We start from the raw sequence: 24,550 nt of genomic DNA, 5'->3' as shown, positions 1-24,550 counted from the left end.
CCAGATTCTAAAAAAAAATATTAACTTTAAAAAGTAAAATAAATATATTTTTTATTTTTTTAAAAAAGGCATTATTATTTAATAATAAGGCATTTTTTCCTGTGGGGTCCCTCAGCTAACACCAACCTGAAATGCCACTATCAATCAGAGGGGCATCGGTGATACTACCCTTGGTAAATAGGGTTCTACATATAAAAACATTAGAAGACAATAGTCTTTAAAGGCTGGGGGCTTTGGTAAAAAGGGGAAGCCCCAAATCCTGCGAAAATCTACCCCTTTTATAGTTTTAGCGCTTATATCCCTTTAATAAATAGACCCCTTATATTAAGATGGATCATTATTAAGGTGACTTTGACTATTTTGGGAGAACAAATGTTCTATCCTTAGCTTGTTCTATAGGAAAGTACAGTGCCTGAAAATTGCGTGCAAAATTTTGGTATTATATATTATAATATTGACAGCAATAGTAAATCCCAGTAGCAAGCACAACATTCTGCCATCAATGTAAACTATGGCTGACCTGGTGAAGTCATACTTCAGATAGCAATGGCAAACGCGGAAACAATTTGGGGTTCGGTAACTAGAGCAGAGCTTTATTTCTTAACATACTAGTTGCTGCACTGATCTGACAGGTAGTTCTATATCATGCACTGGTTATTCTTTGAGTTAGTGTCTGTATGGTAGATTTCAAACATATTTTTATATCTTGGACATGCTTTCAGAGACTGGAAAACTTTAAACTAGACCAAACACATGCAGACTTTTGAAATAAGATCAAGATAGATAGCAAAGCAACTGTTTATATTGGTAAGATGTATTAGACAGTAAAAGGAATTCTAACTATTTATATCCATTTGTTGAAATCCCCAACCCCCAAATCACACACACACCTTGGCAGGGACCAACAAGGAACTATCATTCTCTCCACAGTCCTCTGTGTCTTTTATACGTATATGGTTTGGAAACGAAGGAGAGATCTTTGTTCAATTTCATAAAATAATGTATCTTGTTTAAAGAATCCAGCTCCGGGTAAGATTAAGATATGGGTAATAGCACAAAAGAAACCAGATCAAATCATTACTAATATTATACAACTAAGGAATATCAACTGGCAAAAATATTTTGCTGCCCATTGTGTCATCCTAAAAGAGTTATTTTATAAATAAATTAAACGACTCCTGTTAAACAAAACAGTGGTGATCTCACTCCTGATGTGTGTTACCATAACACTGAAGTTATCTAAATAAACTAGTTATAATGAAAATAAAATACAAGTTGATGAAATAAAATAAATAAGATGTATTTAAAACACACAAGTAAGAGCTGCCATACAATAATAGGAGCTAAGAGGTTTGAAATTGAGTTGGTGCGTAATGATGCAATTTGCATCATCTTGGCCCCACCCCATGGCGTGCAATGGCACTGTACAGCAAGGGGGCAGAGCCACGGTGATTACATCACCACTCTCCCTCCTCCACTTGCTACATGGGGGGGGGGGGAATTAAAGGTTGGCACAGAAGCAGTACTTGCTATGATTACACTTTATATAGTCAGAGATATAAAGTGTACAAAATGCATATTGCAGGGTTGTGCTAACTGAAAGCTTATGGCAATTAATCTGCTCTGATTTTTAGGCTAGGCACACGCATACAGATCCGGTCATGCCAGTCAATCATAATTGCCTGCATATTGCTTAATGTGTAGCAAAGCACAACCAATCAATATCAAACATGCTCGCTAAATTACTTTATAAACAAAATAAGAATAATGATTCTTTATTTGTATAGCAATTTTCTCCCAACAGGACTTAAAGCACATTATTGCGAAGGGTGAGGCAGCACACTCACATCAGTCCCTGCCAGGCCCGGCGCTCCCATTAGGCAAGGTTAGGCACTTGCCTAGGGCACCGGGCTCTGGAGGGCACCTGGAGGGCGCCACAGAACTGGAAATTAATTTTAAAACTGTGCGGCGACCGCTGACCATACCTGTCACGGCCGCCTCACAGCATTCAGATGCATGGGGAGGGGGGGGAAGAGGCTTTTGCTCACCACCGCCGCCTCTCTGCTCCGTCTCCTCCCCTCCACTCACTAGTGTCAGTGAGTGGAGTGGAGGGGAGGAGATGGAGCAGAGAGGCGGCGGGTGGTGAGACAAGGTAAGAAAAGACGGGGTGAGGGGGGAGGAGGGAGGAGGGCGCCGATTTTTGCGGGGGGGGGGGGGAGAGGGCGCCGATTTTGCCTAGGGCGCCATGGACCCTAGCACCGGCCCTGGTCCCTGCCCCATTAGAGCTTACAGTCTAAATTCCCTACCACACACACACACACACACACAGAGGTCCAATTTTTTCGCATAAGTCAATTAGCTTAGCAGTATGTTTTTGAATTGTGTGGGACAAAACCAGAGGTCCTGGAGAAAATAGACACAAGCACTGGGAGGACATATAAACTCCAAACATATAGGGTCATGGTAGGAATTGAACCCATGACCCCAGCGTCACTTGCTTGTACCGATGGTAGTCATATTTCCAACGGTGGATATGCCGACACTTATACTGCCGACAGAAAAATGGTTACGGGGTAAATGTCGACACATTCATGCTGTCTACACACTGAAAATATAGACATTGTGTTCATTGACAGTAGTAATGTCTGCATTAAACGAGCAACGCCGACGGGTCCGGCGGCACAAAACCGTTACAACACATAGATAAAAACAGTAATAAAATTTAACTCCCCTTCCCCCCTGCTATAATGACAACCAACCCCTGGCTGGTCAGCATGGGGCTGGATTCCCTAGGGAGATGCGGTCTGCAATAAAAATGTAGGGCCCCCCACCACCTAAGCACTAGGGCTCCTTCCACCACACTAGGGCGGTGGGTGTGGGGTAATAAATTTATTTTTAATGTTTAAACACCATTTTGTGTTGGTGCACTACAGGTCCCAGCCCAGCAAGCCCAGGCTGCCAATAACAGTCTAAGCATGCTGGTGCTTGTAGTACTACAAGCACCAGCATACCCATGGCTGCCATGGAATGCTGGCAGTTGGGGAACCACAAGTGCTAGCATGTTGTGACACCCAGGGCCCGCTGCGACCTGTAGTGCCCCAACACAATCAGTCACCTCACCTTACCCCATCTCCCTAGGAAATCCAGCCCCATGCTGACCAGCCTGGTTAACGTTATGGCAGGCGGACCCCACACTACAGGTTCCCCTGCTATAGACCTCACACTTTTTGGCCCCCCGATTTTGCTAGTACCAGCACTAGGCTGGCAGTACTAGGGTTAATCTGATTGGGGGAGAGAGGGGGGGCGCTTGCTTTTTTTTTTTTTAACCCTTTGTGTATCGCGGGTTTCGGGTTCATCGGCTGGCAGCATAAGTTTTTATTTGATTTGGGAAGAGGTGGTGGGGGGGGGGGGGTTAGCTTTATTGCTGTTTTTATTTAGGTGTTATCACTGTTTTCTGCCAGCATTGTTCGTTTAATTCAGACAGTCTGACTGTCGACATTACTACTGTCTACAAACACAATGTCTACATTTTCAGTGTGCAGACAGCATTGCTGTGTCAACATTTACTCTGTCACCATTTTGGTGTTGACAAGATAAGTGTTGGCATATCCACCACCGGAAATTTGTACCCAACCCGCTTGAACAGCCATCCAAATGTATTTCAGCAATCGGTGAAATAATCAGATTGATTTTTGTGGTTTAAAATCAGTTGCAATATTTTTGTATTATTATATTGTTGGATTTCCTGGCAGCAAGGTAGGAAAAGTAATACTACAGAGCAAAAGTGTGAGGGCCTGAGTCATTAAGGAAAGGAGAGCAAAAAAAGCAGTAACTTTGCACCTTGGCAAAGCCATGTTACATTGGAGGGGGAGTTAAATTTAAAATGTGGGGACAGAATTATAGTTGTGGTAGGGCATGTCCTAGATCAACTTTAAATTTCAGTGTAAAATAAAACTATTAAGTATTTGTGTGCTAGATGCAAAAACAGTCAGTATTTAACTTATGTGCAAAATAATAAACTAATTTGCACCCCTTGCATTGTAACATGGTTTGTCCTGGAGAACATTTATTCCTTTTGTTTCCTTACTTCCCTTAATGACTCAGGCCCTGAATCGTCAGCTGTTGTAGGCTTACAAATCCCAGCATGGCTATGAAGTCACAGATTGCAGCAATCTCTTCTAACGGATTGAATGATTACAAATGACCTGTAGGCTTTTCCTGTCAAATATTTATTTAAAGCAGAAATCTTAATATTCGACTTGAGTTACTGTTATGCCCATGTCTAACTGCAGTAGGAATCTAGATGAGAAGAGTCTGGGTAATCATACGATGGAAAAGTGAATAAGCTGCTTTATGCTTCAGCATCATCCATCCCCGAGGTAGAAACAAAATAATGGAATTGAGAAAAAGTAATTACTGTCCCATTTTTCTGTGTGGTATACATGCACCGGGAAATACTCTGTAGGTCTGAAAGTAATAACTATTTATTTTTCAACAAAAAAAACACATGTTTGTAAGAAATAGCTTTAGAGTATAGAAGATTTCAGTATATTTTAAAGATAAACTCTACGTCATAGTTGCCTACTCTCTTGAAATGTCCATTTTTGGGAGGAACTCCCGGGAGACCAGGGCAACCTCCTGCTTCCTACCCTCTTTGTTAGTGAAGTGGGCGAGGGCGGTAATTGTGGCATCCTGGCCCCACCCCCTACTGTAACTGCCCGACCTTGGTATATTTTGACAGGGGGCGTGACCAGGATGACACAATCAGCATTGTCACACCCCCAGGATGCAGCTGCTTTGGAGATCTCCCAGATGGGAGATCACCAAAGTTGGCGTGTATGCTCTACTCAGGGGCCGGCTGGGCCGGCTGGGCAGGGGGGCATCGAATCAGAATTACAGCTGTTAGGGCCGGCCGCCCCCCGGAAGCAAGTTTTTACCGGCGATAAATGTGATGCGGCGATAAATGTGACATCTGCCAGCCCACGCTTGGCTCTACTGTACCCTACTTGTTCTTTGAGTAATTAGATTATATGCCTAATCACACTTTCATTACTCCTGTATGTGAATCCCATGCTGGAATGCCTTTCAGACTTCAGTGCTATATGCATTCATATAATACTGGGATTCCTCTTAATATTCCTGATTTGGAAGTTGAGACAGTTCGGGCCTCAGCCTTGACCTAACTAAATTATGATGCTCAATCTCTTTTAATATATGGTGGTAATAAGGACAAGAGAGTACAGAGTGGCTTAAGAGCCCTATGGCAAAATAAGGGCCTCATGAAAACTAAAACAGGGGTTGGGGCCAGTATTTGCAGGATTATGTTCCATATGATACCGATAACAATGCTGACAATGGAAAACCATCATTGCTCTTCTTACTATCATGTTTGGACCACCACCTAATTAATTACAACCTTCTCTGGTAAAATACTGCTTGTTGGAATCTCAATTATGACCTACACAATTCCTGAGATTAAGGAAACACAGATGTTTTCTTTATTTCATGTATCACATAGAGATTATGTCTGGTGGCTTAGTGGTTAGCACTTCTGCTTCACAGCATTGGGGTCATTGGTACAGTTCCCAACCATGGCCTTATCTGTGTGGGGTTTGTATGTTCTCCCCATACTTGCTTGAGTGTACTCCGGGTGCTCTAGTTTCCTCCCACACTCCAAAAACATACTAGTAGGTAAACTGGCTGCTATCAAATTGACATGTGTGTGTGTGTGTGTTAGGGAATTTAGAATGTAAGCTCCAATGGGGCAGGGACTGAAGTGAGTGAGTTATCTGTACAGTACAGCGGAATTAGCGGTGCTATATAAATAGCTGATGATGATGAAGAGAACTGTTTTGAGACCTCTTGTTACAGTAACATCATTTATTGATAGTGCTCAACATTTAATTCACATACTCACTATATTCTAGATAGCACTGACCCCCAAACTTAATAAAGCCCCAGAGAAAGTTTATGGATGTTGTTTCAATACCCACCTAGAATACTGTGTTCAGTTTTGGAGACCATATCTCCAGCAGCACATAAATAAATTAGAGATTGTGCAGAGAAAGACTACTAGACTGGTACATGGTCACAAATCTCACCAGCAAAGGGACCTCAATATGTATAGCTTGGAGCAGAGTAGAAAGAGTTGGTATACGATAGAAGACACAGGAGGTAAGTATTCTACAGAAGAAGAGAAGCATAAGAACAAGAGGACATGCACTAACACTGGAATGGTGCTGGCTTAGGAAAAATATGAGGAAGGGTGCTATATAAGTAGAACCAACAGAGGTGGTAGAGGCTTATACGTTTGGAGAATTGAAGCATGCTTGGGAAAGACACAAGACTATTCTGTGTGTGAAAAACTAACTACGAAATAGGTTCTGAGGTTTGTAGATTGTAGATGTGAGGACCATAAATTGTAAACTTTCGATCAGGACCTTCTTACCTGTGTTTGTTCCCAATTGTAAAGCGCTATGGAATTTGCTGGCGCGATATAAATAGATGATGACAGTGAGGTTCTTATCTGCTGTTAAATCCTATGTTTCATTCCAAATTAGAGATCATATTCATACTATGTAAGATAATCCGAGGAATCAGACTTTCTTTTAAATCCCTTTGAGCTATCAGAACTTGTAGAAAATGACTCTAATATTTGCTAAATAAAATTATTTATGTTGTCTTTGTTTTATTATATTACATTTGTGAGCAACATAACAACATTAGAGGTTAAGATGCAATTTGCAGATGGATGTTTTCATTACTGCTTTTGCTTTACAGTATAATGTGCCCACATGCTGTAAATCTAAACAATATAAATATAAAATCAATAAAATATTACACTTGTTTGAAATATAACAGACAATTTCGTCATTTACTAAGCTACGGAGAATACAGACAGCTTCATCGTATCAAGTATGTTTACTAAAACAACTATTCTCCCCTTACCATGCACATAGCTATAGCCCAAATCTGCCATCTACTTACACATGATCCTTGAAAAAGTCCGTTAAGGACGAAACGCGTCGGATGAGAACATACACATCAGAACACATCTTTGAATTTTGTACACAGTGGGCACCCGTGAGGAAAGGAAACGCCGGAAGGACTTATGCGGTCCATTTGCGTTCCACCGCATGTGAGGACACTGTAACCGGATTGTAACAACACCGTTTGGATAACAAATACCAGGACATCAATCCCGGAGTGTACATACAGAAGCTACTGGAGTGTGGAAGTAATTCCACCGATACTAAGAGGGAAAGAGCAGGATAAGAACCTTCAGTTATCACTTTCTCCGCAAAAGAGCTATAACATTACCTCCGTTTGTTTCCTTCATTGGTCATATTGTAAGCTATGCGCTGAACCTTTGTTATTACTTACACATGTAGCCCATATTCCCACACCCATCATTAATTTCATATGAATGTAGAATCAAACTTACACTAACAATTGTATTCAATTGTCCGCGGGATTGAGCGTGGAAAAACTATTACCGTTAATACGGTAATCTCTCGCTGGATTTCAGCTCGCAGCTCCCTGAGCTTCGAGCTGAAATCCAGCGGGTAAATTACCGTATTAACGTTTTTTACGTAATAACGGTAATCCTGCGGACAATTGAATATGCCCCTAAATGTCAAATTTAAATATAAAATATCTGTGTGGTTTGATATACATAAACCCCTCCCACCAAAGGGCACCAATGCAGGTTTCCTGAGAAACTTCCCCCTGTGTCTATAGATAGCTGACATTTCTTAAGGGCTTAATAACGTGGAAAACTTTAAATTAGTTCACTGCTCAGTGCAAATATATCAATTGTGGGGGGTCTCCATAAGAGCTTATGACAATGTGGTGGGCACCAAACCCTTTGGCCAAAATGAATGATCATCATCATCCTCAATTTATATGGAGCCACTAATTCCCCAGCGCTGTACAAAGAACTCACTCAAATCAGTCCCTACCCCATTGGAGTTTACAGTATAAATTCCTTAACACACACACACACACACACACACACACACACACCAAGAACAGACAGCCTAAAATGAGAGCCAAAATGTTTAAAGATAAGCCTTTGGCATAATGGTGAGGATATTCTCATGGTGGGAGGAAATCTGTAAAGGACGATGGGCTTCTGGGACTTATGGGTCTATTTATTACCCTCCGAAGAGGTATTAATCACAACAAATCCCCCAAAAACTGCAGATTACAGGATTTTAAAGCTACAAGACTATTTATTATTAGCGGATCTGATACAGTCCCAGCTTTTTTATCTCAAATCCAGTCCCCATAGGTGTCTATGGCTACTGTGATTATGCACTATTTATCAAGCTCTGAAATTCCAAGCTTGACCTCAACAGCTAAGACCATCTGAAGAGGGCGTTAGCCGTTCTAGTCTATGGGGCGAGTGTTGCAGGAGAGGGCTCTTCTGATCGCTCTCCGGCAGGCTTCGTACTCCTCCCCATCGCAAATCGTGCAGGGCCATAAGAACCTGTACTATGGAGCGCTGGGACAGACTCCTATCAGAGTCACTGTTCCAGCGAATCAATTTTAATAAATAGTTACTTTAATTAATTTCCTATCATTGCAATAAGAAATGATAACTAACCTATAGAAAATACGAAGGGTAATAAATAGACCCCCTTAGAGAGGGTTCAGGTCCTCTGGACAGAAGTAGAGTTGACAAGATTTGATTAGTAGATGAACCAAATAAATCACTAAAGTATGTAAAAGTAAATTAAAAAGGACTGGGGGAAGTAAGGATAAGAACCGAATAAAGTACTAGTGTCAATGGACATTTCAATCAAGTAAAGAACTGGACAATGTGTATACAATTGAAAAATAACTTGGGTAAGTAGGTATGTGAATAAAATAATGGACTGTCTAGACAGGTCTATGAATTACATACGGGACTGGAAAGACAGGTGCATGAATTGAATAAAGGAGTAGCTAGATAGATAAATGAATCAAATAATGGAATTGAGAAAGTGGATATATCTAAACCCATCTTGATAATCCAAATTGACTAGCACAAAAGACATATTAATCTAATAAGTATTCGCAAAACGCTTATAAATATTGGGTAGGGACTGTAAAATGTTAATATAATTGAAAGAGAAATTGGGTGGGTACAAACATAAATCAAATAAAGGACTGGAAAAAAACTTATACAAATCAAATAAAGGATTGGGGATGTGGATGTACAAGCTGAAAAAAGGTCATATAAGAGATGAACTAGAATACAGATGATAAAAAGTTTGGTAAATTGGTTTATGAATTGAATAAAAAGTCTAGAAACACTGCTACAAAAACTGAAATACGAACTTGAGAAACTGGTGTAAATTGAGAAAGGACTTAGGGAATGGGTATATGTATCAATTTGAAGGGCTGGGGTGATTGGTATAAGTATTTAATTACGTGGGGAAACAGTTATGTGAATCGAAAAACTGATAAGATCATAAAGGAATGCAAATAGAAGACAGGACACTGGGGAAACAAGTATATGAAATGAATAAAGGACTTGAAAAACAGGTGTATGTATAGAATAACGGGAGAGGAAAACTGGTATACCTATCCAATGAGGGAACTGTGCCGTAAATAAAACATCAGCTAGGAAGCACGTGTAAGAGTCAAACTGAGGATAGGGACAAAAGGGCATACAGTAAAATTAAAGACTGAGGAAGTGTGTGTAAATCTCAAGTAGGTGCATGTGAACTGATATACAACTCATAGGAGGGAACTGTGGACATTGGAGTGTTCAATCTTGGAACTAATGTATGATCTTGCAGAAGGCAACACATAAAACAACTGGGGAGCTAAGGGGAAGAATATGGGCATAATACAGATGAATAATTAGATATGGAGATTGCGCTCTACTCCTTAAGGTGGCAAGAGCAGCTCAACTTAAAGGGGAATCCCTTCCCTGTTTAATAGAAATAGTTGTAAAGTAAGCGCTCAAATTGCTCCTATGAAAATGGCAATGGTTAATAAAATATGGAAAGAATGAAATTAAATAAAATGGATCCTGGATGTATGTTAATGGGGATTAATCTTGGATTTAATTCCTAGGTTGTAATAATAAATCATGTTAAATGCATTGTTAACAGATTATGTACATACATTTAATAAAATTTGGCAAGCATGTATGCCGGCCACGGCATTAATAACACCTAAAACAAAGTGATAAATACAATTGATATAACATGGATAAAAACAAACACTTAAATGGTAAATTTCGCACAGCAAGTTGTGCAGTTGGTAAAGAAACCAATAAAATGTCCAGTACAATAAGTCCCTGTAAGAATTGGACCATGCATCAGAGTCTATGCGGGTAACTGAGTCCTCGGACTAGATCTCCTGTCCTAACTGTATTAGTCTTACTTGGAAGGCGTTGATCGTGGTTAAAGTGTCCCAGCTTGAATATAGGTGGTATTGTCCATGCAGAAACAAAGAAAAGGGCAATGATCCCAGCGGTGTGTAGCGGTGTGCGGCATGCGTTCCACAGTGGGATGCACAGAGTAGCTTCCGGTATGACATCAACTAGGTCGGTGTGACCCAACGCGTTTCATTCGCTCATCGCTGATGCATGGTCCAATTCTTTCAGAGACTTATTGTACTGGACATTTAATTGGTTTCTTTACCAACTGCACAACTTGCTGTGCGAAATTTACCATTTAAGTGTTTGTTTTTATCCATGTTATATCAATTGTATTTATCACTTTGTGTTAGGCGTTATTAATGCCGTGGCCGGCATACATGCTTGCCAAATTTTATTAAATGTATGTACATAATCTGTTTACAATGCATTTAACATGATTTATTATTACAACCTAGGAATTAGATCCAAGATTAATCCCCATTAACATACATCCAGGATCCATTTTATTTTATTTCATTCATTCCATATTTTATTAACCATTGCCATTTTCATAGGAGCAATTTGAGCGCTTACTTTACAACTATTTCCATAATACAGATGAATACTGATAACTAATAGACAAAGAAAACAAAACCAAGTGGAAAATTGCACTCGAAACAACTAATGCACTAAAGGGTTACAAGGTACACAGAAAAGTGGATGGGTGCTGAAAACAAACATTTTGACTAAAGGAAACAAGGTAAACCAATGATGGATTAGAAAGTGACAGCACCGATTGTACAAAACAACTGAGGAGAGGGGTGATAGTATTGTCAAGACAAAGGGCTAGATTTACTAAGCTGCGGGTTTGAAAAAGTGGGGATGTTGCCTATAGCAACCAATCAGATTCTAGCTTTCATTTATTTAGTACCTTCTACAAAATGACAGATAGAATCTGATTGGTTGCTATAGGCAACATCCCCACTTTTTCAAACCCGCAGCTTAGTAAATCTAGCCCAAAGAGTGAAAAAGAATTAGGAACAAAACACTTACAGAGACCTGGTTGGGGCTTAAAGAAGAATGTTATGTAGTGTAGATACTTGAATGAAAACATGTTTAACGTTTTAATGAACATTGAACTATTGAATATATCGCAATGAACAGAATGGTAACAAAGTGCTGTGAAATTTAGTATTTTGTTGGAATTAATACAAAACTGAACTGTTGAATATGACTGAACATTAATGACTAGGACAGTGTAAAACTTAACATAAAACATAAGGGAAATTAAGTTACACTGTATGATTTGAATAATAGGGAAGAGGTCGTTTGGTGGTTAGAGTTATATATTACATTAATAAGAACACATGAAGGATCTAAATTAATAGGCTGAGGCTGCTGGAGAAAGGATTTGAGTCACTGAGCATGCTGCCTGCTGAGAAGTATGGCCCTGGCTGAAAAACACATAGCAGAGGCTGCTTGTGGATTAAATCAATAGAAACACAAACTAAGCTGCTTCAGAACAGAAACAGGCTCATGGTACTTCACTGATCCACCACTTGGGGGCAATGAAGAGGTAAGTTGCTGTTGTAGCACATCTGAGTAGCCTTGTTGTGTTGCTATTCAAGGCTACATATATTCTTGCATAGTAAACAATTGGCTTGAGACAGTTCAGATAGGGGATCTACTGAAGTATAATTTTAATCAACTCAACAGACTTTAACACAAATCTGTTGAGCCAAAGGGCAAATCCAATATATGAACAATATGCCTAATAGTGGCACAGGCTTGATTTATGGCAGGAAAGCTATTACACATTGTAGATATACAGTGTGGGTTATATAGAAACTATATTTTTAGTTGTAAAATGAAAACATAAGCTTTTATTTTTAAATAAAGTATATTCCTATTTAATCACCATTCTGATCTAATTTATTACAATAGTTTAATACTGGTGTCCAGGGCCGTAAACTAGGGTGGTGCGACAGGAGCGATCGCCCAGGGCGCAACGCTGAAGGGGGGCGCAATTTAGGAATATTTTAGGTTAATGTGGTTAAATTTGAGTGCTAGGGGGGCGACATTTGTCTTTGTCGCCCCAGGCACTAGAATTCTAAGTTACGGCTCTGCTGGTGTCTTATAATAAAATGATTATTATTTAGAAATGATCTTCTAAATAGTCTAGAAAGTAAGGTATCCATATTTGTAGATGACGCTAAACTATGTAGTGTTATAAACACAGAAAAGGATAGTACTCTGCTGGAAGAGGATTAACATAGAAGTGTAAGAAAAGCAAACGATAGGAGACAGCCAGCGGGTCATGACAGCAGCATGGAGCCTCTCATGTGTCTCACTGCCGCTCTGTAAACATGGTAGTTTTGTTGGCAAGAAGAGGAATGCAAGACTTCTCCTGTAGGGGGAGCAAGAGAAATAAAGGTCTAGGTGGGTGATATGCACCATGTCCAGTGCTGTAGTGGCATTAAAAGTAGAAGGCTCCCCTTCTTTCCAGCAAAATACACAGAGGTAACAACAGCTTCCAATAGAGAGGTGCCATTATGAATGTACTTTGGAAACATTGCAAAGAGAGGATGAAGACAGGATTGGAAACTGGCCGGCAGGAGGCTTTGGAGGTACTGAGAATCGGGATTAAGGAAAATGGTCAATTTGGTTGCTGCTGCAGCTGTTCCCTAGAGGCTGAGGATCCAGTTCATAAGGCATGTCAGGGTATGTGGGAATGACCTCTACTGGGGCCCAATGGGGCCAGGTGAGTCATCAGTTGGGGCCCCGTCAGTTTCAGCTGAGGGAATGAGTAATGGAAGGGAGTCTGTCACTTTATTTGAGACATCCCTGGATAAATCATGGCTGGAGTCCTGGGGTGACATAGTGGAAGAGACCTTACAGAGGATAGAGTGAGGTCGCCACAAGTGAGGAGGTCGGCATCTAGTGAGATGTCTGGGACCTCAGATAATGAAAAGGGGCAAAGGACTCAGAACTGATTCCGATCAAACAAAAGGCAACGTAAGAGTAGACCAGGAGCAATAAAGAGAGTGAAGGTGACCGCTACTTCTGGTCTGGGTCACAATTTTAGCTTGCCAGCATGCAAGAGCGGCCAGGTCACCAGCGAGTTGGAGCGCTGAGGGAGCGAGGGCCCCGGTTGCCAACAGTGTTATTTCAGGTTTACAAAACAGAATGTGGACAGTAAGTTTAATTAAAAAAAGGGAAAATTTGCAATTATATTTTGGCATGTTGTTGTTGGCTGACTTTCTCTTCACAGGTGAGGAAGTCTCAAGCAGTGGCCGAAGACGACATTCCTGCTTCAACTAATGAAAGGAACAAAGTCAGCAGGTTGTGCAAAGGACAAATTAGGAGTCGGAGAGTGTTGGCTCCAACTAACAGCTGGCTTAGGGTCTCTTGAGTAGAGTCATCACACAGGTGACAGACTGTGGGCAACAGCAGGTTAGGAACAAAATCTGGCACATGTAAAGAAGCAATGATTGTATTTTTTCACAGCTCAGTGTGGTAAATGAATGTGATCATCCATTGGCGGTACATTAGTTTGCAGAAAGTGGACCTCAAGCTGGGACAGGAAATACAGCAGACATTCATGAGGAAACGGTAGGGAAGAGAGGGTAGGATTTTAATGTAAACATGGCATGATTAATCGAGGTGCCTCCTGAGGCTCTGACTAAATGCCCTGTTGTAAATAACTAGAGATGCTCAGGCTCGGTTTTCTGAAAACGGAACCCAACCAAACTTAGGGGATCTGAGAAAGATCACAAGTCGGCTCGGTACTTTAGCGTGTCCTCGGATCTGAATCGAGGCTAAACGCCATTGTTGCATTGTCTGATCGTGGTGTGTCTCTGATAGCTACCCCAGCCATGTGGATCTCTACTGGGAACAACCAGTACCATAACATTTTACTTGTGCCTCAACATAGACCACGTTGGGGTAGAGCTGGGGCGTGATGCTTTAAAACAAGGTTCAAAGATGCACAAAGTGGAGATTGACATCCTGGAGCAAACAATCCCTGTGTCTGATGCCCACTATGAGCCATCTCAGTCACCTGATGCAGGAATCCCAGATGGGGCCTAAAATTGCTCCAACCTTGCGTTTTGATGGCAACCCAAAAGGTTCCTGAGTAGAAAATTGTCGAACAAGGTCAGATCAGCAGACGGAGAGCTGGCGCTTATCTCAATTTTCCTGCGGCCTTTAGGCAGACTGGACTTCAAGTGACAATTATTGGCCAGTTGGTGCCTGATTGCATCAGTGGTGTTTTTTAAAAAAGGCTTTGAAGAAAAAAGGAGTAAATTAAAGGGCTGAATTTGACAGTTATTAACTGAAGAGGAGAAGTGTTTATGTGTCATTAGGGTGTAAAGTTCAACAAAGGACTAGGTCAGATGGGGGAAGCTGCATGGCTCTTTAATATATCCAACCATGAGACTCTAGACGTTGGGATATGCCTAAACATTCAATGGCCATCTAATAGTTTATGAAGGCTGTGTGGATGACAAATAGCCAATTGCAAGTGATTTGGGCACAGACTTGTAAGTAACGGTGGAAGGGCATAACTCCCTCATAATTAATAAGCGTGGTCATTGATGCAGCCTAGATAGACATGGAGTACATTACATTAAATGGGAAGAAGGTGGTCAAACAGGTATAGGTAACATTATGTGTTGATGGCCCAGTTAATTATAAACAACTATATATGTATAAAAAAAAAAAAGATAAAATGAAAGTAAATTTGAGTATTGGTAAACATGTTTATACTGGTGAAGTTTCTAGGTCCAGGGCCAATAAGTGTGGATGTCCACTGACTCATACATACTCTGGGCAAAATCAAGGGCAGCCCTGCTAGGTGTTGTGTCAGTTATTGTGGGTGTCACTGTGATGTGAATGTGTAGGACAGATAGCTTAAGGTCATGCATCTTGACGCCGTAGCAGGTATGTAACTTACACATTAAACAAGCTCCACAGTGAGGTTTAATCCACATGTGTCCAGTAATGTGTGGCAATGCTAGTAATCACCTTCACTCCAAGCCCTGAAAAAGTTAATTAACATTGCTACACACTGCTTGGCACTTTTATTGGAATAATCCTCACTGTTGATTGAAAAAAAAAATATTACACAGATTTTAAATGGCAGTTTCCCCCCGTCCTCTTTCTTTCCCCCCTTGTTTTCTCTACACCCTCCTCCCTTGTTTCTCTCCCCTTTGTTCCCTACCCTTACTTCTTTCTCCTGCTGCCTCACCCTTTTCTTTCTTCCCCCTTTCTCTCTCCCTCCAACCGCTTTATCTTCCCCTACTACTCTATCTTTCTCCCCCACTCTTCTAGATCAACACAGCTACTAGATTTATAAATAGTTCGGCTGACGGACTTTTGCCTTTCTTCAACCTTGTTAACTATGTAACTATGATTCATACAGCATCTGTTTGGGTAGCTGTAACAGCAAACTACTGCACTATATTACAACCACCAATACAGCCAGATACACTGCAGTCTCTCTCTCTCTCTCTGCCCTTCCTCTTTCTCTCTCTTCCCACATCTTTCTCTCTCCTACTCCGCTGTCTCACTTCTCTTCTCTCTCCTTCCTCTTTCTCTCCTCCTATTCCCCCCGATATATGTGTCTCCCTTCCCCTCTCTCCCACCTATCACTCCCTTCCCTCTTTTTTCCCTCTCCCCCTCGTTTTTCTCTCCCCTGTCTACTCTCTTCCACTCTTTCATTCTCTTCCCTTCTTTCTCTCCTACCCCTAGGCCATCCCCTTTGTGTCCCCCTTCCCCAATCTCCCCCTCCTCTTTCAATCCCATCCCTCTTTCTCTCACTCCCCTTCTTGTACTCTCTCCGCTACTCCCTTCTCCCCTATGGATTTCTCTCTCCTCCCTTGCTTATCCCTTTTCAGATCACCACTGCTAGTACATATATAAATAGGATGGTTGATGGACTTTCGCCTATTTTCAAGCTTGTAAACTAGGAAATTACAAATGACACAGCATCTCTTTTGGTAGCTGTCACAGCACAACACAGCACTATACCACAAAGTGCAAATACAGCACAGTCTAGTCAAAGAAACGTTTTGTGCTTGACAATAGTTCCTCCATTTTGTTTGTAGAATAATGAGTTAATATTTAACAACCAATATGGCTCAGAGGAGCCTATTTATCAATAGAGAACCAATTGGGTGATAAGACTATTTTTTTATATTGTTGCAAATTAACAAAAATATATTTCAAGGCCAACTGAGCGATACTCAGCTGCTGGCAATACTATCCCAGAGTGGTAAGTGGTTCAGCTCCGGGCCAGTACAGCCAGAGCTGCCGTGTGCCGTGGCATTAGCAGTATTGTGGCGGCAAATGGGCTTTTCGTCTTGTGATAAATCAGCCCTAGAGTTACATAAGGTGCACACTAAAATGTCTTGCAAAATGTTTATACAATTAAACTACATCAGAATTAGGGAATAATTGTGTAGGATTGTAAAACATTGTTCCTCATAAAGATGAGTAATTTTTCAGTCACACAAAATTTACACCCAAAGAAAAAAACGACATGATAAATGCATTCAGTGTTCGCTCTTAATTTCTTTTTATAAACACATGCTTATGGCTTTCATTTAGTAGACATTTTTTTCCGTAACTTGACCCCGCACTAATCCTCTGTTTATGTCCACAATTCTCTTCAAATGTCCTGCATAACTCTCTACCCATTTCAAAACATGCCATTAATCTCAAACTGTTCCAGTAAATAGGATTGAAGAATTTGATTGAAATATCTAAATGTGATATACATAAAAATAGTGCTATGTAAAAGCTACAGTGAAGGAATCCGTGCTCCAAATAGGAGAGCTTTAAACCTATTACTACATTTAATATTTGTGAAAATGATAAACTTCTGTGTTGCTGTAAATGATTGAATGGCTGGTGAAACAAGTTGCTAATTTGAAATGAGCACCCTGGAATTATATGCTATGATAAATTGTTAACCTGTTAATCACCGATGTCATATGTCTCTGGTACTTACCAATTTTCTACTGCAATTGCATGTTCTTTAGCTGAAAACTCTATAGTTCTTTGCCCTACACTTTCCTTTTCCCCATTGCTTTATATCACCTTCTTTTTGGTAAAAATTGTTCATATATGATTGAATTTACTTAAAAAATGTTAACAAATAGCAATGAGAAAAATCGAATGATAAGCATTGGTACTGGAAGAAAAATCGTTTTCAAGTCTAGGTACGGTGGCACAGTGGCTTAGTGGTTAGCACTTCTGCCTCAAAGCACTGGGGTCATGAGTTCAATTCCCGACCATGGCCTTATCTGTGTGGAGTTTGTATGTTTTCCCTTTGTTTGCGTGGGTTTCCTCCGGGTGCTCCGGTTTCCTCCCACACTCCAAAAAAACATACCAGTAGGTTCATTGGCTCCTATCAAAATTGACTCTAGTATCTCTCTCCCTTTCTCTCTGTCTGTGTGTGTATGTTAGGGAGTTTAGACTGTAAGCTCCAATGGGGCAGGAACTGATGCGAATGAGTTCTCTGTACAGCGCTGCGGAATCAGTGTCGCTATATAAATAAATGGTGATGATGATAGGTACAATAAAGGTTCTGCACAAGAGGTAAGCAATGTTTGCCAGGGAAGGAGGTACCTTAGGAGGTAATTGGCAGCACAATATTTTGTAAGAGCCCAAACTGGAAGATATGGCTGGCTAAATAAGTTGGTGAGGTCTTGTGCTGGGAAAATGCAATGAAAACTACTGCACGCTCTAGTGATGCATTTTCACACACTTTTCATTTACTTTTCATGCATTCTGCTTTCACCAATACAATTTATTAGGTAGATGTATCTGATGGCACATGTTAAAGCATGAGAAATAGAGTGGGCTGCTAGCCAAAATGTTAAATGAGGCGTTAACATTTTAGAACACAATGGCTGTAATGGCACCACCTATTTATTGTGATCATGAAACCCTAAAAGATGCAAAATAAATCATGAAGATGAAGGAGGCTATTCAATAAGAGGGGTAACTCCTCGAATAGAGAAGGGAGCGGCATACTTGCCAACTTTCCCGGAATGTCCGGGAGACTCCCGAATTCCGCCTAGGTCTCCCGGACTCCCGGCAGAGCTGGCAATTCTCCTGTATATTTTGATCCTCCATGAAGCGATTCTCCAGTAATTGAATAATTTTGCCCCCCCCCCCCCATGGTAAAAAGACATCATTGCGTCATGGGGCGGGGCCAAAATGCCGCGATACACCAAGTCCCGACCCCGTCACGCCCACCTTCCCCCAAGACCCGCAAAGGTTGGCAACTATGGGAAGGGGTGGTAGCTGATCTTGCTTTTAAAATGCTGCAGGTGTTATTACTGTGTAAATATATATATTAATGACTATGATTAAATAGCTATTTTAAAGTATCTATCAAGTTGTGGGCTTTCGTGAGATTGAAGCAATGATCGTGTTATGGCTGCTGCTATTTAGTTTGCGGTACTACCACCTTAATGTCATGTTTATACAGGGGTTACTGTTTTGCTATGTGTGCGGTGATCGTGATGATGTGATTACACTGCTGTAATATTACAGCTAATTGCTCTCTGTATTAATGATCCCAGGGGTGGGTTGCCACAGCTCCTGCATCTGCATTATGCACTGCTCTTATCCACTTGTACCCCAGCTATTTAAACATTGCTTAATATATGTGTATTACTTCATCTATTTGCTACTTGCTTCTGTATCCGGCGCTACGGAATCTGTGGCGCCTTATAAATAAATAATTCATTATAATAATATGGATTAATTGGTGCTAATGTAACAAATGATACTATTGATACTACAAAATGCAAACCAATTTGCAAAACAAACATCGTTTTGTAATCCTTATATTAACAGTTGCTGAATGATGAGTTATATTTAGAGCCAAGTGACATTGGTGGGCTCTGTTTTTAATTTGCAACAAGAATTCCTAACATGGTCTCTGACTTGTGCAGTGTGAAATAAAAAAAGCTTTGCATGTTGAGTAGGCTGTAAAATCAACAGACCTACAGCAGCCCTGCATTGTTTCTGGGTGATGAAGTGGGAGCTTATGGTAAACAGGTCTGTGAGTAAGTCCAGGTCCTCCTGTAATCCCTCTCCTGATATATAGTTTTGGGCTGTGTGGCTGCGTAAAATACCATGTGAACAGAACAGCACCATAGTACTAGATTCATTACATAATAGGGGAATATGTACGCCAAGCACTATGCTCTGTCTCTCCTGATCCCAGAATATTCCCATGACATATTTCATGTTTATATGACTATTTCTATTGGCAAATTAAGCATAGTTGCCTACTCTCCCCGTGTCTGTCTGAGTGTGTTTGTGTGTCAGGGAATTTAGACTGTAAGTCTAAATGGGGGCAGGGACTGATGTGAGTGAGTTCTCTGTACAGCGCTGCCGAATTAGTGGCGCTATATAAAGAAATGGTGATGATGAATGTAAAGGAGACCCCGAGAGAGCAGGGCAACCTCCTGGATCCTGCCCACTTTGTTGGTGAAGTGGAACGGGGCGGGTCTTAGTGATGTGAGTCACGCGTCATCGTGGCCCCGCCCCTATTGTAATAGGTTAACGCAGTGATGTCCATATAGGGGGTAGGGCCAAAAAGAAGCGATTCACCGGGCCCAGCCCCCTCACACCCACCACCCCGTGGATTTCCTAGAGGCCAATAGAAAAAAGTTGGAAAGTATGAAATTAAGCCCATGAATATTGCTTTCTTTTGCTGTACGATAATCTTCTGGCACTGGTGGAATGCACAGATAAGAAACCATTATGATTTTAGAATTCTAATACTGGAATGTTTCGGATATCGTCTCAAAAAGTAGGTCATGGGGGAATATATTTTCCTAGGAGACACACTGTTAGTAATCCCATGGAACAACACTGTAGACCAGGCCTGGCCAACCTGTGGCTCTCCAGGTGTTGTGAAACTACAAGCCCCAGCAAGCTTTGCCAGCGGAAAGCCAGCTGGAAAGGTATGCTGGGACTTGTGGTTTGGCAAAGCACCTTCGCACAACAAAACTGAAATAGAATGACAGACATGCAGGGGCGGATCTAGAAAACTGTTGTACCCCGGGCAATTTAGGGGGGGGGGGGGATTTAGGCCCCGCCCCCTTTCTGACACATAAGGCTGCCGGCGGCTGTACACTATGTGCAGGTCCGCTCGGCAGTGACAGGCAGGGACAGTGTGCTGCCCGGCATCTCTGATTGTGTTTAAAACACAATCAGAGCAGCCGGGCAGCACACTTTCCCTGCCTGTCACTGTGGAACGGACCTGCACTGTCGGCAGCAAGTCTCTGCTAGGGGGGGAGATTGCCCTGATCGCCCCCCCCCCCCCCCCCCCCCTGGATCAGCCACTGCAAACATGTCAACATTTACTAAGACACACACATTATATATATATATATATATATACATACATACACACACACACACATATACACACGCACGCACACATATATGTGTGTGTATGTCATTTGCAAATCTCCCTATTTACAAAAGTCCCTATATTGTCTGCTCAGTCTGGGTTGGCGGTCCCTGAAACAGGTGTGGCTTCAGTGCCGGTGCTAGCCTCCATGGCGCCCTAGGCATTTTTACAAAATCGGCGCCCCAGCCCCCCCCCCCCCCCCCCGCCTGCAACAATCGGCTCCCTCCCCCCTCACCCCGTCTTTCCTTACCTCACCACCGCCGCCTCTCTGCTCCGTCTCTTCCCCTCCACTCACTGACACTAGTGAGTGGAGGGGAGGAGACGGAGCAGAGAGGCGGTGGTGAGCAATTGCCTCTTCCCCCTCCCCCGTGCATCTGAATGCTGTGCGGCGGCCGTGACAGGTATGGTCAGCAGTCGCCGCACAGTTTTAAAGTAATTTTCATTCTGGAGGGCGCCCTCCAGAGCCCGGCGCCCTAGGCAAGTGCCTAACCTTGCCTAATGGGAGCGCCGGGCCTGGGCTTCACAATAATGTGGGCGTATTTTCAGCAGATCTGACTGGTTTGAGTAGATGTGGTTTGGCTGGAATCAAGGAGTGTGTAATTGTAGTTTGTTTATATAAATCATCATGTATTTTAGATTTATTGCACCATTAAAGGCAACTTAACTTAACTTAAAGGCAATTTAACTCCCTAAAAAAAAAGTCCACGGTTTTTTAGGGAGGTAAATGCACAATATATGCCCTAATGATCTATTTTGCAAATATAACCCCTATCCTCCGCCGAGTCAGAAACAGGTGTCATTCGGTTGAATAGTGGTGCAATTGCGTTTTGTGGTACTAATTTAAAGTCTATGATGTCAGCAAGATGATGCAGCAGTGGAGACCAGTCATAGACTGATTGCAGGTGTTGCAAGAACGGCCAGTGCACTATACACTAGATAAGAGTTTATATAGAGAAGAGTTATAGATAGGAGAGGTGTTATATTTACCAATGAAACCCTTAGGGCCTGGAACGCAAGCGTAAGCATAACAGAGTCTACCTCTGAATCAGGCACTTAGGTTTTTTTTTACTAAACTGCGGGTTTGAAAAAGTGGAGATGTTGCCTATAGCAACCAATCAGATTCTAGTTATCATCCATTTAGTACATGCTACAAAATGACAGCTAGAATCTGATTGGTTGCTATAGGCAACATCTCCACTTTTTAAAACCCGCAGTTTTGTAAATATACCCCATAGAGTCTATTCTACACATTTACACCTAAAAACTCAACATAGGTGACTATCCTATAAGAATAACTCTGACAGGTAAAGGTGTGCCAAGTCATTCTGCTCCTGAGGTGCTAAGTAAATTGTCCTCTTTTCAACCCTTATACAAACTACCATAGACATTTGTTTACCAGTGGTGTATGCTATAACAGACAAATATTTTCATTTCCTTCATTTTTCTTTTATGAATCATCATGTCTACCAACAAGGTAAAAACAGCTAATAGAGTTTGTATCAGGAATTGTACTATTAATTCCTCAAATTCACTGACCCCAAAAAATTGTTGCCTGATAACGCTGCCTCTATTAGCATCCATATTATAGGCACATTCTGGGGGATAGGGGCAGGGCCGGATTAACCCGAGGTCTAACTAGGCTACAGCCCAGGGGCCTCGGGCATCCAGGGGGCCCTTGAAAGTGCTCAGCAGCATTATTGATCGGTGCGGGGCCCCCGGCCCGATCAATGCTGCTGAGCCTGCCACTGCGGTCCTTCCCCAGCGCTCGGTGATCTCCTTACTGAGGACTCATAGTCTCACTCTCACGAGATCTCCTCAGTAAGGAGCTTACAGTGCGCCGCAGAAGGACTACAGTGACAGGAGAAGGAGGTAAGCACTTGGGGGGATGGCGGCTCACGGGGGGGGGGGGGGGGGGGGAGGGCGGCTCACAGGGGGATCCTCACGGGGGAATGGAAGCCCTCTTAACCCAGGGGCCTCCATTTCCGTAACCCGGACCTGGATAGGGGTAGGGTTAACAGTGGAGACATTCACTAACTCATGTACAAGCGAATTCCTGCACAGTTACCAGGCTTGTATAGGAATCACTGTGCTGATTGATTGTAAGCAATGAACTTATGGAGTGAGTTTTTTCTGATATATAATGTGGCTGCAAACACAAATAGGCTGTATTGTCTGCAAGCCAAGTTGGCCACTAAATGTGACTATTTTAGAGATTGCTCTAATATGGCAGTATGTGCGCTACTATTTTAAATAACCTAAGACAGACCTATTAAAGTAAGATTGTAGGATTGCACGTGATCTGTTGTTATACACACAGTACGACACAAACAGACTATTATGTACCACCTGGTAGCAAGGGGTAAGTTTAAAACTTGGTCCTAACTATATTACTCAACATACTAGTAGGTTAATTGGTTACTGACAAATATTACCCCATGAGTGTGTGTCTGTGCGGTAGGGAAAAAAAAAGACTTTAAGCTCCACTGGGGCAGAGACTAATGTGAATAACTAAAATATTATCTGCAAAGCACTGAAAAATATGTAGGCACCATATAAATAAAATATAATAATCTAATTATTTAATGGGAATTTTGCTGTACTGAGTGCAGTTACAGGGAGATTTGTATTTATAAAAAGTCCATATAGGCCCAGGCTGAAGGCAACAAAATTTCAGGGGCAGTAAGCTACCCATTAATTGCCAGCTGCTAGTTTATAATATTAAATCTTTAATTGTCTTTATTATTTGATATACATCTGTACAGCTGAAGGCAGTCAGTAAGAGATGGTAAGGGACAAATGCTGGTAACATAGGAGGTAAGGCTGCAGTAGGCTAGGGGTGAGCAAATTTAATGAAGAAGAAGAAAAGGAACAAAGATACAAAAGTCCAGTAAATAATCTCAAATTAAAAGCACATTTTTCAATACGTATTATCCAGGTTGTATCAAATGCGGCAGTGGAATGTAGCAGCTGAATGGTAGTGAAACGACAATGTAGTAAGAAAGAACTGAAGGCTGAAGTAGGCATGAAGGAAATTAAAAGCGGAGGCTGGTCACTATATTGTAGCTAGTCCTCTTGGGTCAAAAAATTAACTTGAATCTGGTTGCTATGAGTTACAGAAAATGAGTACATAAGGCCCCATGTCACAGAATATGCCTCAACGTGTTCTTTTCAATACTGCTCCCAACTAAAGACATGCATGTATTTTAGTCTTTCACAAAGTAGTTATTTTTTTTCCTTTTTCTCCATAGGTTTAAACTTTCTGGAAGTATTACGTCTCAATTAAGGACACACTTGATCAAAGACCTTCTTCGAATGAGCTTGAATTGTAGCAACCCCAGAAGCCACAACATTTTCGTAGAGTAATAACAGGCAACAATTTGTTGAAGAGCCTAATGCATTGTTAATGCTGCATTTAGCATCTTCTGGCTCATTACCAATACAACGCACACGGAAAAAGGTGCACTAACATTGGCTTAATCAATAAACAGCTGCCACATGGAGCTGCCTGCATAGTGTGCACTTTGTGCCATGTAAAGATAACATAAAAGAAACAGAGAGACTGCATCACTTTTGCTTGAGTTTGTGCTGCTTAAAATACATTTAAAATACTTGAGGTGGCAGATAACCATCAGGACATGGCTCACAGACAAGCTGAGCATAATACTCTATTTTTCAATAGGACATGCTAATATCTTTAGCTGGCATCCTGGCGTCTCTTACATCACACACTGTTGCCATGGAGATAGCTGCAG

At 41.6% G+C, this 24,550-nt stretch overlaps 2 protein-coding genes and 1 long non-coding RNA gene across 5 annotated transcripts in view; 2 read left to right on the top strand and 1 right to left on the bottom strand.

Moving 5' to 3' along the window:
* The window catches only part of LOC142104325 (uncharacterized), a 190,069-nt gene that overhangs the window by 52,341 nt on the left and 113,178 nt on the right, over positions 1 to 24,550 (bottom strand). The window lies entirely within an intron of this gene.
* The window catches only part of LOC142104326 (cytochrome P450 2J4-like), a 258,403-nt gene that overhangs the window by 150,826 nt on the left and 83,027 nt on the right, over positions 1 to 24,550 (top strand). The gene's annotated exons all lie outside the window — the stretch shown is intronic.
* Positions 13,629 to 24,365, top strand: LOC142103519 (uncharacterized). Its single transcript, XR_012679388.1, has 2 exons — positions 13,629 to 13,810; positions 24,047 to 24,365. It is a non-coding gene; the product is annotated as an uncharacterized LOC142103519 (long non-coding RNA).

Source organism: Mixophyes fleayi, chromosome 10, assembly GCF_038048845.1.
Source record: "Mixophyes fleayi isolate aMixFle1 chromosome 10, aMixFle1.hap1, whole genome shotgun sequence".
Classification (NCBI taxonomy): Eukaryota; Metazoa; Chordata; class Amphibia; order Anura; family Limnodynastidae; genus Mixophyes; species Mixophyes fleayi.
This window is presented reverse-complemented; position numbering and strand designations above follow the sequence as displayed.